Source organism: Triticum urartu, chromosome 2A, assembly GCF_056163025.1.
Source record: "Triticum urartu cultivar PI428250 chromosome 2A, HENAU_Tu73, whole genome shotgun sequence".
Taxonomy (NCBI): Eukaryota; Viridiplantae; Streptophyta; class Magnoliopsida; order Poales; family Poaceae; genus Triticum; species Triticum urartu.
The window spans coordinates 234,564,168-234,583,405 of NC_141874.1; the positions used below are offsets into that span (position 1 = coordinate 234,564,168).

The window sequence follows — 19,238 nt, forward strand, 5'->3', positions numbered from 1 at the left end:
CCCGCACCCCTCTTTACCCTATAAATTTCCAAAAATTCCAGAAACCCTGGGGGTTAACCTAGATCAGAAGTTCTGCCGCCGCAAGGCTCTATAGCCACCGAAAACCAATCTACACCCGTTCCGGCACCTTGCCGGAGGGGGGAATCATCTCCGGTGGCCATCTTCATCATCCCGGCGGCCACCACAATGAGGAGGGAGTAGTCCACCCTCGGGGCTGAGGGTTTGTACCAGTAGCTATGTGTTTAATCTCTCTCTCTCTCTCTCTCTCGTGTTGTTGAGATGTTACGATCTTGATGTATCGCGAGCTTTGTTAATATAGTCGGATCATATGGTGTTTTCCCCTCTCTATCTTGTTGTGATGAATTGAGTTTTTCCCTTGGAGATTTCGTGGTTATCAGATTGAATACTTTTATGGATTTGAGAACACTTGATATATGTCTTGCAATTGAATACTCGTGGTGACAATGGGGTATCGTACTGATTTACTTGATATATGTTTTGGCACTCAACTCGCGGATTCCCGAGGTGACATTGGGGTAATCTATGCATAGGGGTTGATGCACATTCTTGTCTTTGTTTCTCCAGTATAAATCTTGGGGAACTATTTGATGTTCTTTGTGTTGGATTGAACATTATGGATCTGAATTTGCTTTAGTGTTATTTTAGTACGAACTCTTGGTTAGATCGATTGGAAAGAATAGCTTCGTGCTATTTTAGTACGAACTCTAGGATAGATTGATTGGAAAGAATAGCTTTGAGGTGGTTTCTTACCCTACAAACAATTTTGTCTTATGTTCTCCGCTAGATAGGAACTTTGGAGTGATTCTTCATTGCACGTTGAGGGACTGTTATATGATCCAATTATACTATCACTGTTGAGAGACTGCACTAGAGAAAGTACGAACCCTAGGCCTCATTTTCAAGCATTGCAATACCGTTTTTGTGCCCGTTTACTATTTGCTACCTTTCTGTTTTTATTTATTCAGATCAGAAAAATATATTTCTACCATCCATATTACACTTTTATCACCATCTCTTCACCGAACTAGTGCACCTATACAATTTGCCATTGTATTAGGTGTGTTGGCGACACAAGAGATTTCTTGTATTTAGTTGTAGGGTCATTTGAGAGAGAGCATCTTCATCCTACACCTCTCACGAATTGATAAACCCTAGGTCATCCACTTGAGGGAAAATTGCTACTGTCCTACAAAATTCTGCGCTCGGAGGCCCAACACGTGTCTACAAGAATAAAGTTGCATAGTAGACATCACAAGATAGTTTTGCACGTGCGGAATACTCAGGTTAAACTTGACGAGCCTAGCATGTACAGACATGGCCTCAGAACACTAAGACCGAAAGGTCGAACGTGAATCATATACTACATATGATCAACATAGAGATGTTCACCATTGAAAACTACTCCATCTCACGTGATGATCGGACATGGTTTAGTTTATATGGATCACGTGATCATTTAGATAACTCGAGGGATGTCTATATAAGTGGGAGTTCTTAAATAATATGATTAATTGAACTTAAATTTATCATGAACTTAGTCCTGATATTTTTTGCATATCTATGTTGTAGATGAATGGCCCGTGCTACCATTCCCTTGAATTTTAATGCGTTCCTAGAGAAAGCTAAGTTGAAAGATGATGGTAGCAACTACACGGACTAGGTCCATAACTTGAGGATTATCCTCATTCCTACACAGAAGAATTACGTTCTTGATGCACCTCTAGGTGCAAGGCCTGCTGGAGGAGCAACTGCTGACGATGTGAACGTCTGGAAGGCCCGATCTGATGACTACTCGATAGTTTGGTGTGCCATGCTTTACGGCTTAGAATCAGGACTTCAAAGATGTTTTGAACATCATGGACCATATGAGATGTTCCAGGAATTGAAGTTAATATTTCAAGCAAATGCCTGAGTTGAGAGATATGAAGTCTCCAACATGTTCTATAGCTGCAAGATGGAAGAGAACAGTTCTGTTAGTGAACACATACTCAGAATGTCTGGGTACCATAACCACTTGACTCAATTGGGAGTTAATCTTCCGGATGATAGTGTTATTGACAGAGTTCTTCAATCACTGCCACCAAGCTACAAAGGCTTCGTGATGAACTGTAATATGCAAGGGATGGAAAAGACTATTCGCGAGCTCTTCGCAATGCTCAAAGCTGCAGAGGTAGAAATCAAGAAGGAGCATCAAGTGTTGATGGTTAACAAGACCACTAGTTTCAAGAAAAAGGGCAAATGAAAGAAGGGGAACTTCAAGAAGAATGGCAAGCAAGTTGCTACTCCCGGGAAGAAGCCCAAGTCTAGACCTAAGCCTGAAACTGAGTGCTTCTACTACAAAGGTACTGGTCACTGGAAGCGGAACCGCCCCAAGTATTTGGCGGATAAGAAGGATGGCAAAGTGAACAAAGTTATATTTGATATACATGTTATTGATGTGTACCTTACTAATGCTCGTAGTAGCGCCTTGGTATTTGATACTGGTTCTGTTGCTAATATTTGCAACTCAAAACAGGGGCTACAGATTAAACGAAGATTGTCTAAGGACGAGGTGACGATGTGCGTCGGAAATGGTTCCAAGGCCGATGTGATCACCGGCACGCTACCTCTACATCTACCTTCGGGTTTAGTGTTAGACATGAATAATTGTTATGAATCATTTGGTGTAAAGCTCATGAAGAAACTCCATGCAGATGGACTTTTTGAATCACTTGATTATGAATCATTTGATGCTTGCGAACCATGCCTCATGGGCAAGATGACTAAGACTCCGTTCTCCGGAACAATGGAGCGAGCAATTGACTTATTGGAAATAATACATACCGATGTATGCAGACCGATGAGTGCTGAGGCTCGCGATGGCTATCATTATTTTTGAACTTCATAGATTATTTGAGCATATATGGGTATATCTACTTAATGAAACACAAGTCTGAAACATTTGAAAAGTTCAAAGAATTACAAAGTGAAGTGGAAAATTATCGTAAAAAGAAAATAAAGTTTCTACAATCGGATTGCGGAGGCAAATATTTGAGTTACGAGTTTGGTCTTCATTTAAAACAATGTGGAATAGTTTCGCAACTCACGCCACCTGGAACACCACAGTGTAATGGTGTGTCCGAACATCGTAACTGTACTTTATTAGATATGGTGCGATCTATGATGTCTCTTACCGATTTACAACTATTGTTTTGGGGTTATGCATTAGAGACAGCTGCATTCATGTTAAATAGGGCACCATCTAAATCCGTTGAGACGACACCGTATGAACTGTGGTTTGGCAAGAAACCGAAGCTGTCGTTTCTTAAAGTTTGGGGTTGTGATGCTTATGTGAAAAAGCTTCAGCTTGATAAGCTCGTACCCAAATCGGAGAAGTGCATCTTCATAGGACACCCAAAAGAAACTGTTGGGTACACCTTCTATCGTAGATCTGAAGGCAAGATATTTGTTGTGGAGAGTGGAACCTTTCTAGAGAAGGAGTTTCTCTCAAAATAAGTGAGTGGGAGGAAAGTAGAACTTGATGAGGTAATTGTACCTTCTCTTGAATTGGAAAGTAGTTCATCATAGAAAACTGTTCCTGTGATGCCTACACCAATTAGTGAGGAAGCTAATGATGATGATCATGAAACTTCAGATCAAGTTACTACCGAACCTCGTAGGTCAACCATAGTACGTTCTGCACCTGAGTGGTATGGTAATCCTGTTCTGGAAGTCATGTTACTAGACCATGACGAACCTACGAACTATGAGGAAGCGATGATGAGCCCAGATTCTGCGAAATTGCTTCAGGCCATGAAATCTGAGATGGGATCCATGTATGAGAACAAAGTGTGGACTTTGGTTGACTTGCCTGATGATCGGCAAGCCATAGACAATAAATGGATCTTCAAGAAGAAGACTGACGCTGATGGTAATGTTACTATCTACAAAGCTCGACTTGTTGCGCAAGGTTTTCGACAAGTTCAAGGAGTTGACTACGATGAGACCTTCTCACCCGTAGCGATGCTTAAGTCTGTCCGAATCATGTTAGTAATTACCGCATTTTATGATTATGAAATCAGGCAAATGGACGTCAAAACTGCATTCCTTAATGGGTTTCTTAAAGAAGAGTTGTATATGATGCAACCAGAAGGTTTTGTCGATCCTAAAGGTGCTAACAAAGTGTGTAAGCTCCGACGATCCATTTATGGACTGGGTGCAAGCATCTTGGAGTTGGAATATATGCTTTGATAGTGTGATCAAAGCATATGGTTTTATACAGACTTTCGGACAAGCCTGTATTTACAAGAAAGTGAGTGGGAGCTCTGTAGCATTTCTAATATTATATGCGGATGACATATTGTTGATTGGAAATGATATATAATTTCTGGATAGCATAAAAGGATACTTGAATAAGAATTTTTCAATGAAAGACCTCGGTGAAGCTGATTATATATTGGGCATCAAGATCTATAGAGATAGATCAAGACGCTTAATTGGACATTCACAAAGCACATACCTTGATAATGTTTTGAAGAAGTTCAAAATGGATAAGTCAAAGAAAGGGTTCTTGCCTGTGTTACAAGGTGTGAAGTTGAGTCAGACTCAATGCCCGACCACTGCAGAAGATAGAGAGAAAATAAAAGTCATTCCCTATGCCTCAGCCATAGGTTCTATCATGTATGCAATGCTGTGTACCAGACCTGATGTGTGCCTTGCTATAAGTTTAGCAGGGAGGTACCAAAGTAATCCAGGAGTGGATCACTGGACAACGGTCAAGAACATCCTGAAATACTTGAAAAGGACTATGGATATGTTTCTTGTTTATGGAGGTGACAAAGAGCTCGTCGTAAATGGTTACATTGATGCTAGCTTTGACACTGATCCAGATGACTCTAAGTCGCAAACCGGATACATATTTATATTGAATGGTGGAGCTGTCAGTTGGTGCATTTCCAAGCAAAGCGTCATTGCGAGATCTACGTGTGAATCGGAGTACATAGCTACTTCGGAAGCAGCAAATGGAAGAGTCTAGATGAAGGAGTTCATATCTGATCTAGGTGTAATACCTAGTGCATCGGGTCAAATGAAAAGCTTTTGTTAAAATACTGGAACAATTGCCTTGGCAAAGGAATCCAGATTTCACAAGAGAACCAAACACATCAAGAGACGCTTCAACTCCATCCATGATCAAGTCAAGGAGGGAGACATAGAGTATAGATCTGAATGTTACAGACCCGTTGACTAAGCCTCTTCCATGAGCAAAAATGATCAGCACCAAGACTCCATGGGTGTTAGAATCATTACAATGTAATCTAGATTATTGACTCCAGTGCAAGTGGGAGACTGAAGAAAATATGCCCTAGAGGCAATAATAAAGTTTTTATTTATATTTCCTTATGTCATGATAAATGTTTATTATTCATGCTAGAATTGTATTAACCGGAAACTTGATATATGTGTGAATACATAGACAAAACAATGTGTCCCTAGTGTGCCTCTACCTTACTAGCTCGTTAATCAAAGATGGTTAAGTTGCCTGACCATAGACATGTGTTGTCATTTGATGAATGGGATCACATCATTAGGAGAATGATGTGATGGACAAGACCCATCCATTAGCTTAGCATAATGATCGTTAAGTTTTATTCCTATTTCTTTCTTCATGACTTATACATATTCCTTTGACTATGAGATTATGCAACTCCCAAATACCAGAGGAATACCTTGTGTGCTATCAATGTCACAACATAACTGGGTGATTATAAATATGCTCTACAGGTATCTCCGAAGGTGTTTGTTGGGTTGGCATAAAATGAGATTAGGATTTTTCACTCCGAGTATCGGAGATGTATCTCTGGGCCCTCTCGGTAATGCACATCATGATAAGCCTTGCAAGCAATGTGACTAATGAGTTAGTTACGGGATGATGCATTACGGAACGAGCAAAGAGACTTGCCGGTAACAAGATTGAACTAGGTATGAAGATACCAACGATCGAACCTCGGTCAAGTAACACACCGATGACAAAGGGAATGGCGTATGTTGTCATTGCGGTTTGACCAATAAAGATCTTCATAGAATATGTAGGAACCAATATGACCATCCAGATTCCGCTGTTGGTTATTGACCGGAGATGTGTCTCGGTCATGTCTACATAGTTCTCGAACCCATAGGGTCCGCACGCTTAACGTTCGATGACGATTTGTATTATGAGTTATGTGTTTTGGTGACCGGAGATTGTTCGGAGTCCCAGATGAGATCACCGACATGACAAGGAGTCTCTAAATGGTCGAGAGGTAAAGATTGATACATTGGACGATGGTATTCGGACACCGGAATGGTTCCAGAGTGTTTCAGGTACTTATCGGAGTACGGGGGGATTACCGGAACCCCCCGGGGGAAGTAATGGGCTACATGTGCCTTGGGAGGGAGGCACACCAGCCCACAAGGGGCTGGCCCCCACATTGAAGGGGTCCGAATTGGAGTGGGGAAGGGGAAGCGCCCCCTTTCCTTCTCCTTCTCCTTCTCCTTCCCCCTTTCCCTCTCCCGTAAAAGGAAGGGGGTCCGAATTGGACTTGGAGTCCTAGTAGGACTCCCCCACTTGGGGGCGCGCCTAGGTCGACATCCTCCCCTCTCCTCCTTTATATACAGGGGAAGGGGCACCTCTAAGGACATCAATTGTTCTTAGCCGTGTGCGGTGCCCCCTTCCACTATTTACTCCTCCGATCATATTGTCATAGTGCTTAGGCAAAGCCCTGTGCGGATCACTTCACCATCACCTTCACCATGCCATCGTGCTGACGTAAGTCACCCTCGACACTTTGCTGGATCAAGAGTTCGAGGGATGTCATCGAGCTAAACGTGTGCTGAACTCGGAGGTGCCGTACGTTTGGTACTTGATCGGTTGAGTCGAGAAAGACGTTCGACTACATCAATCGCCTTAAACTAACGCTTCCGCTTTCGGTCTATGAGGGTACCTGGACACACTCTCCCCCTCTCGTTGCTATGCATCTCCTAGATAGATTTTGCGTGATCGTAGGAATTTTTTTGAAATTGCATGCTACGTTCCCCGACAATAACATGTAGGACATTCAAAATCAATTCTCAAGATCAGGAAGAAAAAAGGCACAAACATATATGTAGGACATTCAAAATCAATTCTCAAGATCTAGCCATGAATTATTAGCACGCAAGCTAACCCTAGTTGGATTATTAGAAAAAGTCATTTGTACAGAACAAACAATTAATCACTAACTCTATACGGATAACATTCAAACAATCAATACACTACGTGCATCTAACAGATCTTAATTACTCTGATTTCATGGACTGGGAGAACATAACCATAGGATTTGTATTCCAGAAAAAATATAGAGGGGCGGGGGGGGGGGGGGGGGGTTAACCAGAGAACACACATGATATGTTTGCCGCACAAATGGCTATATAGATGACTAACTGGGTTTCCGTCGCAGTCATTGCCGGAGTTGTCGTTGACCTCCGGCTCCAGCTGGGGGGGGGACGATGGCGCCCAAATAGTCAAGGTCGTGATGCTGCCCGCGTGAGACCTCGTTGGCAGCAATTGCAACCTCTGTGTCCAGCTTCACGCGTTGGACGGGTGCTTCACCTGCCCCGGCGTCGCCACTCCCTCCGATGGTCTGCTTCGGCTGCATCCTCGTACATTCTAGAGTGCAGACGTTGGTGACCACTATGGACCAAGGGTGCGGCCACCTATTATGGCCGGCAGCTCGGGCGTGTAATTAATACAGACCAGTGGGAGCGAGGCAAGCTGCGGTCAAAAGTTGTCTCGTCTCCCGGTGAACCTGCGCGGTGGACTTCTGCCATTCCTACCATCATTTCACACAGCTACTCGCACGCCTCCTGTCAATATGCACACCTGCACGCACGCCTCCCGGTATGCCTGCACGGTGGACTGCTCGCATGCCTCCCGCCAACTCACGCCTGCTCGCACGACACACGGGGCATGTGCCAACACGTTTATTTTTTGGTTTATTTTCTGCCGCTTTACTGCTTAACTGAAGCATGGCACAGTCTAACCCACACGGTCCAAATAAATAATCCATATGAGATATTGGTTGCCAGTTTTTAATAATCTCCGATTTGTAAGAAGATTATATCAAAACGGGTCTCGTTGATGAAAAAAATACAATATCACAGTCTACTGGTGTCCATATATGACAGCACGATAAGTTCCATGAATTTCAACTAAGTTTTGGATTTACTGAATTTACCAATATATATTCTCAATATTTTGAAATATCTTGCACAGGGAAACATACACCCAGGGACGCATATGATTTTTGCAACCCATTTTGGTGCACATGTAGCTCAAATTTGATTTTTGCATATTAAATCCCTAGGAAATCAATCAATGCATAAAAACGGTCGAATGATGTCTGTTTTTGTTTAAAAAATTAACATGACACTCCGCCTTTCGTCACATGTTCACAGAGTGGCTATGGTGGTGCGTGATGTGTGTGTCTGTCTATGTGGGGGTGGGGGGGAGGGGTTCGGCAGTACACTACAAGTCGTGAACCTCCGTGTGGGATTATTGATCATTTTTTGAGTCATATATGCCACATCAAAGTCGTGAATTGGTTATTTAAAGCATTACACAACCCTTTCGTACATAATGTTCGGGCCACATGCATGCGTTTGGTGGTCCTCTCGGACAATCCCCCTCGTGCGTTATCAACGATGTGCCGATTCGTTAGCCCGCAAAGATTTTTCGTTTCCACCGACAATGAGAGGCATTAATTTGACCAAAATGTGGATTCATCTTGGCATGTGTGTGGTGTGGATCACGGTGGGATTCCATATCAAAGTTCGAGCACGTGCATACACACTCCCGCTGGCTTGAAGTGAGGAGGCTACACGAATCGTGGTGTAGTGTGTTTCCGGTTTGCGAAGCATGTGCCACGTCAACATTGTGCATTAGGTATTCAAACATCACATAACACCCGGGCACATGCATGCGGTAGTTTTGTCCTATGACATCACTCGCGTGTGCCTCTCTCCGTGGGCCCATGAGGTCGTCGTCGACTAGTTGAACGTACAGCGAGAGAGAGATGCTAATTTGACCAACAAGGATGGTTCTTTTTTTGTTTGTGTTATGTATATGCACGGTATAGCAGTATGTACATGTCAAAGAGGGGCAACATGAATACTCTACATATATGTGCATCATAACCGCGCTCCATGTGGGGACTTTTTGGTTCCAGAGGCAGGTTCCACATCAAAGTTGCATATTATATTGGTATTCAAACATCACGGAATACCATGCAGGCGGTGGTTTCCCTATATATTGGAACTCACTCGCGTGTGGCGCTTCCATCCGTGGGCATGCGAGGTTGTCCTCCATCACTTTGACCCAATAATAGAGAGGTTAATTTGATCATCAAGGAATGATTCTTTTTTTGGGTTGTGCTATAAAGTAGAAGTACATATATACCACGCGTTGAATGGGGGCGTACATATACACTGCAAAAAAAGACACATCCGTGACATTTTGGGCCGAACGAATTTTTTTTCTGTCATACTTATGACACTTCTATGACAATAATTATGACAAAACACGGTATCATCATAGATGTGGTGGGGTCCTACTTCTATGACAAAAAATCATGACAGAAAATTGGCTTTTTGTCCTGGGCAGGCCGGAGATGCAGCTGCATGACATTCTTTGGGCCGTCCATGACGGAAAAACCCGTGGTAGAAGCGAGGGCGAGGAAAATATCGGGGTGTTCCCGGTTACGGCGGGTGGTCGGGGCCGAGCGATGCGCGTTTCTCTCGTACACGCACGCGTGTGGGTGCGAGGCGTTAGGCTCTAATTGAACCCGAGCGATTGCACTGCAGGCTATGCGTTACTGAACCCGAGCGATCGATCAATGGTTGTTAACTGAACCCGATCGAGAGATTCCTTCGCTACTGCTGCTAACTGAAGCCAATCGATGCTTCCTCTGGATGAACGGTGAGCATCGCGGGGGGGGGGGGGGGGTGTTGGATGAATAGTTCCCGGTGGGGGTGGATGAACAGGACCCCGTGGTGTTTCCTCTGGATGAACAAGACCCCGATCGATCGAGCCAGTTGGGGCTGGATGAACAGGACCCCGTGGAGGGCAGCATGAACAGGACCACCCCGTGGAGGGCAGGATGAACATTAGACGGTGGAGGGCTGGATGAACAGTAGCCCGTCGAGGGGTGGTTGAACAGGAGCCCATGGAGGGGACTGGTTGAACAGTAGCCGGTGGAGTAGTGCGCGGTGGAGGCTGGATGAATAGGAGCCCGCGGATGAACAGTCGCATGTGGAGGCTGGAGGAGGTCGACGGTGGATGAACAGTAGCCCGTGGAGGCTGGAGGGGGTTGACGGTGGATATGAACAGTATCCTGTGGAGTCCCGTTTTGCGATACGCCACACCCCTCCCGATGAACAGGACCCCCGTTTCGACCGTAGCGCTCCAACACAAGTCTGTTTCCTCCGTTTTGCGGTACACCACACCCCTCCCGATCAATAGGACCCCCGTTTCGACCGTAGGAGGTCCGTTTCCTCCGTTTTGCTGTACGCCAGATCCCTCCCGATGAACATGATCCTGTTTTGAACGTGGCCGGTCGAACACAAGGCCGTTTCCTCCGTTCTGCGGTACGCCAGGCCTCGTTTCCATCGGCTGTTCCGTCCAAGCCCTCCCGATGAACACGACGACGCATTCCGTTCTGACCCAGCCGGTTGGCTCCCCATGAACACGACGACGAATATGTATCTCTGTTCCGACCCAGCCATGTACACGAGCCCTGGCCGTATGTACGCGCGAGTAGGCGTTCGAGACCCCGCCCGTATGTACGTACGTGGCCGTATTTACTGTCTTGCACCCTGGTCACTGTACGTATGTGTACATGCTACGTGCGCGCCTCTACTATGACACGTGCACGCCTCTACATCGACTAGTATGTACGTACACGTTCGCGACCAGAATGACAACGCTATGTATGCTTCGACCAGGTGGGTCCCGACTGTCAGGCACTTCCTTACGTGCGAAGATGTAGCTGGTGGGTCCCAGCAGTCGAGGGGCGAATCATTTTTTTTGTTTTTGCCCAGACGCACTTCCTTGCGTGCGAAGATGTAGCTGGTGGGTCCCAGTAGTCAGGAGTAAACATTTTTTCGTGAAATACGGGGGCCCGTCCGATGGGTCCCCGCTATCAGGTGGAGGAATAATTATTTTGTGCGTAATAAGGAGGCACTTCCTTGCTGCGGCCGTGGACCCAGCTGTCAGCCTCTCCACGTACAGTCCACGTTCGATGGAAGCCGTTCCTTGACCACGTTGACCATGCCGCGCCGAGAGCACCAGGGCGGTGGACGAAGGCGAGGCCTAGGAAGGGGACGACGCAGAGCCGGGGAAGACGCGACAGTGGATGCCCACTCGTAGAGGAGTATGAGGGTTCACAGGTTCGCTGCGGCGTGAGGCTGTCATTGCCGCAAAATAACAGGGGGTGTGGGTGAGTAGAGGGATGGCCTGGCCAGCAGTGGGAGTAGTAGGGGCGGTGAGGCCTCCGCCGCATCGCAGCCGGCCATGGGAGGCAGGAGCATGAGGCACGACCGGCACTGGTTTGGGAGGCTGGAGCAAGAAGACCAGAGGTTGAAGAAGCACTACGGCCATTGGATGGACATCGTACGGTCAGTGGAGCTAGAATCATGCATATTGACTAAGTTGACAAAGCCCTCCATCCCCGTCAACTTAGTAGGCTCACAAGTCAGCCTGCCACTATACTGGGTCCCAACTAGCAGGGAGAGTATTAAATTTTTGTGCGTAATAAGGAGGCACCCCTTGCGTGCGAAGATATAGCTGGTGGGTCCAAGCTATTAGCGGCGGTAACGTTTTTTCGCGAAATACAGAGGCCCTTTCGGTGGGTCCCAGATGTCAGGTGGAGGAATAATTATTTTCCGCGTAATAAGGAGGCACTTCCTTGCGGCTGCTGTGGACCCAGCTGTCAGCCTCTCCACATACAGTCCAGTTCAGATGCATGTCGGTCGTTGACCACGTTGACCAGGCTGCGCCGAGAGCACCAGGGCGGTGGATGACGGCGAGGCCTAGGAAGGGGATGACACGGAGCCGGGGAAGACGTGGCAGTGGATGCCCATGCAGAGAGGTGTACGAGGGTTCACTGGTTCGGCTGCGGTGTGAGGCTGCCATCGCCGCAGAATAAAAGGGGGTGTGGGTGAGTAGAGGGATGCCCTAGCCAGTGGTGGGAGTAGTAGGGGGCGGTGAGGCCTGCACGGGAGGCGGGAGCAGGCGGTCCCGCCGGCGCTGGATTTGGCGGCTGGAGCAAGAAGATCAAAGATTGAAGAAACACGATGGTCATTGGATTGACATCCAACGATTACGTCTGCTAGAATCGTTTGTTGACGTATATAATAACTAAAAAAAATCTTGCATACACATCAACTTAATAGGCCCATAAGTCAGACCATTCCCTCTTTTTTAATAATTTATATATAGCTCATTGCGACTTCTTATGCAATTTATTGCAGTCCATTTTTTTGGTTGGCCAGGGCCAATTTCGCATATTTCTGTGGGTTCCAAACTATTTTTAATACCTAAATGTCGAGCCAGATTTAAAGTACTTTAAAGATATATTTAAATTAGTTTAATGCCTATTGAAATAGGAATCCAAAAATGTGGAAAAATTCAGAAATTATAAAGGAACTGCCAATTTGTCATGTGTTTTTATATTTACAACCCATTTCATATTACTTTCAAGATTTGCACGCGTCTTGAAAGAGTTGCAACCCATCAGGGCATAGAAAAATAAGTAGGCCTGGATTGGGTATTCTTCAGAAAAAATAAACTGGGCTCATTTTCACAAAGAAAAAATAGCTGGGCTGGTCACATGGTGAACATAAAATATAAACCTGGGCTAGGCAGGCCACAGCCCAGTTCAAACCCTACTCCATCTCAACAATAACAAAAAAAGACTGCTCGAGCTGCTACGTCCTAGGTGTCAGCCGATCTTGTGTTGTTCTCTTGTCTATTGACTATATACACTCACAATGTCGTGGGTCCCAGATGTCAGGAAAACACTAGGAGGAAGCATTTTATTTTTCCATACACTGACATGGTGGGCCCTAATGTCATCCTCTCCATGTACTTTTGTTGATTCCTGTTGTTTGTTGACCATGTTGACAACGCGAGAGGGTGGCGCTGCGGGGAGCGCACCAAAGCGTGTGGAGGACGACGACGAGGCCTCGGACGTCAGTGTTAACGATTTAGGAGACGTTGGGGTGGTGATGCATGCACTGAGGCACAGCCAGCCGTGGGAGAAGGAAGCAGGCCGCCCCGCCGGCGCTGGTTTGGTTTTGGCGGCTGGAGGAAGAGAGGACTGGAGAAACACGACATACTGTAAAAGCAACATGAGTACTTAAAAACCTTAACTTAAACCAGTAGGGGCACTTAACAACCATAGCTGAAAGCATTACGAGTACTTATACAGGTTCAACCGTACAAGGCACGCCTCGAACAGTGCTACTTTGCATATAGTTAACCAAGGGTGAGGCTGCCAAGCCCCAGGACAAGGCCCAGGCGCCACCCCCCACATCCACAACCTTCTGAAAGCGGCTTCATCTCGCAATGTGGTCAATAAACAGGATAGTCGCTTTAGATCAATGGAAAAGCAGGAACATAATCTTCTGACCAATTCTCCAAGATGGACGGGCCTTCATTATTGAGACCACCCATGAATAAGTATCTTTTCACCTCCAAGGGGAATGGAGTAGGTCGTCATAAACATCATGTTGTGACCGAGCGCAAGTCTGACCCGACCATGGTCAGGCATCTGTATAGGAACAATAGAACTGGGCAGTTTCTATTTCAAGAAGATCACAGCTATAAAACTGTGTATAAGCAATAGTTTATGAACAACATATATAACAGAAAATAGCTCGTACCATACGTTTCTCGACACAGTTGGACCTGTTCAACAAGTGCAGCAGTGGCACACATATCCCACGTGCTCTTCCACCATTGAAACGCCCCACAAGGACCTCAAGACGATCAATAAACTGTAGGAACTTGTGGATGTCGTCCCAGTCAACTTTAGTGCCATCAGTAACAGACGAGTTGTTACAGAATAACAAACGAGCAGCCTGCTTAACTCTGAAAAACCTATACATGCCACCAATTATAAGAAAATATTAGTTAGAAGTAGCATCTTCGTGAGAGATTCGTTGCTACTTCTAAAGTTAAATTGTGATCAGTTAGACAGAATAGGTAGATTAAGAAGTAATTGAGGCAACTAGCAAGAACCAGATACAAAACTAACATAGATGAAAAATTGGAATGACATCGGGGTGGAAGATTGCAGCGAAGATGAGACCATGTTCTGCTATTTCCATCAACATTCGTGCGCCAACTTTCAGTCCGTAACACTTGAGAAAGTTTATCCAAGTTCGGCCATAAAAAAAGCAGCGACCTTCTTGGTTCATGAACCCAACTAGAAACTTATATCCATGGCTAGTCTTCACTATTACCATTAAACTGGTGTATTCAGTTATGGCAAGGCCGAGCATCTTGAGTACATGTGTTCTGGCAGAGCAAGGAATGCACTGTAGGAAAAATAATATGAGAACACAATGTACTCCCTATATACAAATCTAGAAATACTTTCCTCCTTCACGTAAGTGTTGACCATGGTACTAGTACCTTTTATCCAAATATAGCAATCCAAATTTCCAAATTAGTCGACATCATGTTCAAAAAACCCCACCCTCCCGGATAGAAAAGAGGATTGTAGGAACATACTGTGCGCATTTTAAAATCCTGTGTTGGGATGAGAAGGAACAAGTGTGGCATCTCGCCGAGGGCGCAGAAACCTGTAGGGTCCTCGCACTTTGGGCAATGCAAATGAAACACACTAGATTCAGTAGGAAGAAAAATGCATCAACGGCGGAGGCTGCCATCCTAGGAGTACCTGCGACCAAGGGACTTGGATTTATCGGGGAAGGATGAAGAATTCGTACCGGGTTCTCCATGAAAAAACCCTATGCAATCGCCGAGCAGGGGTTTTCTCTGAACAAGCAGACGAGGGAGAAGGGATTCAGGCCGAGTGAAATAATGCCGCTTCGTCCGTCCAGCTTACTGCTAAAGTTGGAAAGGTGGTCTTTTTTGTGATTTGACGGCTCATTGGGCATTAATGTGGCGCTACGACCGGGGTGTGTCTACCGTGTAGTTGTGCACTCTAATTTGGTGCATATGGCATGTGGACCCCGTTGCCGGATGCCCCACATATCAGGGCAAGGAAGTAGAAAGACAGGAGTAACTAGTTATTACACATAAATATATTTTTGACAGAGAGATATTCCCTCTGTAAAGTAATATAAAGATCTTTTATATCACAACTTTATACATAAGAAAAATCAAGGGGAATATATATAACATATATAATTATAAAAACATAGTTTTTTTAACATGGTATAGACGAGTTGGTGATGATGGTGTGCCTGTCATCCTGCAATATAGGCCGTCCGATTTATATCTGACGGATAGGAAAGAAACTATGGCAATTTTGCAAAAAGGTACCCACACACCTCTCCGCATTTGCAAATAATGCCTTCCCTCGTTCATCCTTTTCTCTCACAAGATAAAATACGCATACAAATGCATCTTGATGTTACGTGCAACGCACGGGCATTATGGGGGTTCAGCTGAGAAATACTCAGACAGGCTCACGGTTTTGCACGTTGGGACATAGGCCGGTGGGCCTGCATGTTTTGGGGCCCATGTGTTCTACCTCAGCGCTTTTCATATTGCAAGCGGTCGGTACGGCGCTGGTTTTAGATGCTGTCGCAAGGCGAATAAACAAAATTGAATAAATCACAGAAGCTGTTGGAATGAAATCAAACGACAGTTCGTAACCAGCAATCAGAGTTGCAATTCTATCAATGATACTGTCATATTACTTATACACACATGACACTTGTTTCACCATGCCAGAGTATTACATCAAAATCTCTCGGCGGATAGATCAGTTTGGCAGTACTGAAGAATTTCAAAGTTGATTTGGACCAGCTCTCCTTGCCGAGAAAGTTCGATTTTTACATCATCCCCTACCGCAAGATATGATTTAGATTTGAACCTTTACCATACTTTAGCATCAATCATCATGTGACCATATTTTATACTTACGGTATATTGAGCAGGTTCATTCACACCAAGGCTGCGCATAGTAAGAGAAACTTGGCCGCTGTTGCCCAGATTGTTGAATGACTCCCTCGTTGCTCTAGGAATTCTCTATTTGCAAACAAGAAGACATACCCAAACAGTTAGATCAACACAGTGAATCATGCGAAACAACATGGAAATAAAAAAGAATGAAACACTTGGGCGGCCAATGCTTACCAAGAAGGTGGACATGTCTATTTTTGTAAGGACTTTCGTATATGAAGTGCGAACTGCAGCCCAGTCTGTTGCCGGTGCAACTGCTTGTTCAGTTGCCGCTGCATGGGCCGGAGCAGATGCAAGTGCAAGTGTTGTTGCAGGTGCCGAAGCTGCTGCTGCTACCGGAGATGGTGCTCCTTGTAGAGCCGGTGTCGGAGCAGGTGCTGGTGTCGATGCCCGATCCTCCGGTAGATCAGCCTGATCCGCTCATGCGGTCAGTGCCCAATCCTCAGCTGGACCAGACTGAGCTGCTGCCGCTGTCAGTGCTAGAGCAACTGCCGGTGCTCGATCCGGTGCTGAAGGTGGTACCGATGTGCGAGACAGCGGCAATCATGTCTGGTCTGCTATGATCAGCTTTCTAACTTGACTAGGCTTCGTGACCATGATCCAGTTTTTTTCATCATTTCTTTTAAACGTGAGAAGGACTAATTGTGGCGTTTTTGTTAAACCAAACTGCAGTTCATCATAGGGATTCAGCTTGTACTCAGACAATAGACTGCTCCAATTTTTTCCAGTAATATAAGTGATGGACAGTGCCTTCGTTACTGACACGACATAAGAAGTGAAACCTGCAAAAATAGCCATCGTAGAGCAAACCAAACGGTTTATTCTGTGATGAATGTCACATGGAAAAACCTGCATCATAAAATTGCAGGAAAAGAAAGAAAACATGACATTAAATCAATAAGATTTGGACAGTAAATCAATAAGATTTACTTGATGTGACACCAGTGAATCCTTACCATGAAATCACTATGTTGAAGTACTAAACAGAAGATTGATCGTCCAAATATGGGTGGCATGCAGGGGCCCCGCCTACTTCCACAAGCAGGACACTCCAAAGGTCGTGACAAATTGTATGGACCAAACATCCATGGGACTGGAAATCCTGGTGGGTGCGATAAACCCTGCAATGCATACAAATATTGGAGTGCAACCATAATTGATAAACCATCCTCACAAAAAAGATGATCTGGATACTTCAAAATATACAGACTGAATTGAGTGGACAGACATTAACATAGACCGTTCTCAGGACTGACCACACACCAAAAGCGGCAGTACTAATAAACAATACATGGTTCACAAACACAAATCAAGTACCGAACAATAGTACTTACTACAGACAAGAAAAGTTGCACTAATTAAACTCTGCAGACTATTTCTTGCTACCGACCTACGGGACGAACCCTGCATAACTGACTAGGCCATGGACTTCGTGAGAGATGTCTACATGCACCATCACTATCTTGTCCACCTTGGAGAACCTAATAGAGTGGTCTTTCCACTCATAAACATGATCATGAAGACAGGCCGCATCAGATTTGTTGGGAAGCTTTACAAGAACCACACCCTTCGTAATCGAAGGCACAACCAGGAAATTGTTGTGGTCAAGTACAGCCTCGAGAACACGCCTGACAACAATGCTACAGGAAAACACTAGTTCAGGACACGTGGAGACAAGGACACATCAGCTGGATAGTTTAGCAGTAGAACTCATCCTCAGGTCTTCTAGTTCACACGGCATGACTTTGAGAACTTCATCTCCACCGCGGACCTAGTTCTAATTCAAACAGAAACCATATTTTATTACTACCTCCGTTCAGAAATATAAGATGATTTTCGATATTATACTCCATATATGACTACATATACGCACAGAAATGAGTGAACAAAGACACTAGAACATGTCTTCAAAGGCATGAGAGCAGAGGGATTACTTGCAATATCCATAACACAAGTTACTTAGGCAAATATACCCTCTTCAAAGGTAGCATTGATGTTCATAAAGTACTCCCTCCGTCCCAAATTTTTTGTCTTAGATTTGTCTAGATACAGATGTATCAAGTCACATTTTAGATACATCCGTATCTAGACATATCTAAGACAAGAAATTTGGGACAGAGGGAGTAGTTGAAAGTAATCTATAAGAAATTAGTGTCAACCTCTCGCATGTTTTGGTCAAAAGAGGAATTTAGAACCGTCATTTGGCACACAAAAATCACATGCAAGATCACCCAGAAAGTTGTACTACTAGTACTAGTACTGCGTGGTAGTTGAAAAAACACGATCAAGATTGAGAAAAAGATCGTCAAGAAGAGATATTACCTGGACTTGCTTAATGAGGGATCCCGGAGAGGGGGGCTTGGACAGGGTGATGGCTTTGAGCTTGTCTGCGGTAGTCTCGGCGGGGTGCTTGCGCTTCTTCGTACCATGAGCCTCGACAATTTTGGTCAGAACCATAGACATCACTTCGGCCGGTGCTCCAGCGTCCATCCAGAAACTGTCAAATAGAAATAAAAGAAAAGAAACCATAATCACAAACCGAAAAGAAGAAAAGAGAGGGAGTTATAGGATCAGTCTCGGGGTTGCAAGACCGGGCCTTGGCCAGAATCAACACCATTGATTGGCTCACGTTTCCTTCTTTGGGAGAGAAGAACAATGGCAGAAGCAGGTTGGTTTTTTTTTGAAGAAATGAGGAACAAAATGAGGGAGAAGCGAGGGTTGGGTAGATAGGAAGCTGAGAGAGAAGAGTGAAATGATGGTTGCTTCGTCCGTCTAACTTACTGCTAGAAAGGAGGGGGTTTTGTGATTTGACGGCTCATTGGGCATTACTGCGGTGCTTCGATCGGGGTAGTCTACCGTCACTCTACTACGGATTAATTTAGTGCATGGCTGGTGGACCCCGATGCTGGCTGTCCCACACGTCGGCAAAAGTGAGTAATTTAGTGCATGGCTGGAGGAGGATCCGCATGGTAGAATGTGTCCACTATTTTTCTGAAGAAAAAAAATG

The 19,238-nt window shown here is 45.1% G+C and overlaps 1 pseudogene; it reads left to right on the forward strand.

Annotated features, from left to right (window-relative positions):
• Positions 1-1,594: 1,594 nt before the first annotated feature.
• Positions 1,595-19,238, forward strand: part of LOC147984677 (uncharacterized) — a 77,032-nt pseudogene continuing 59,388 nt past the window's right edge.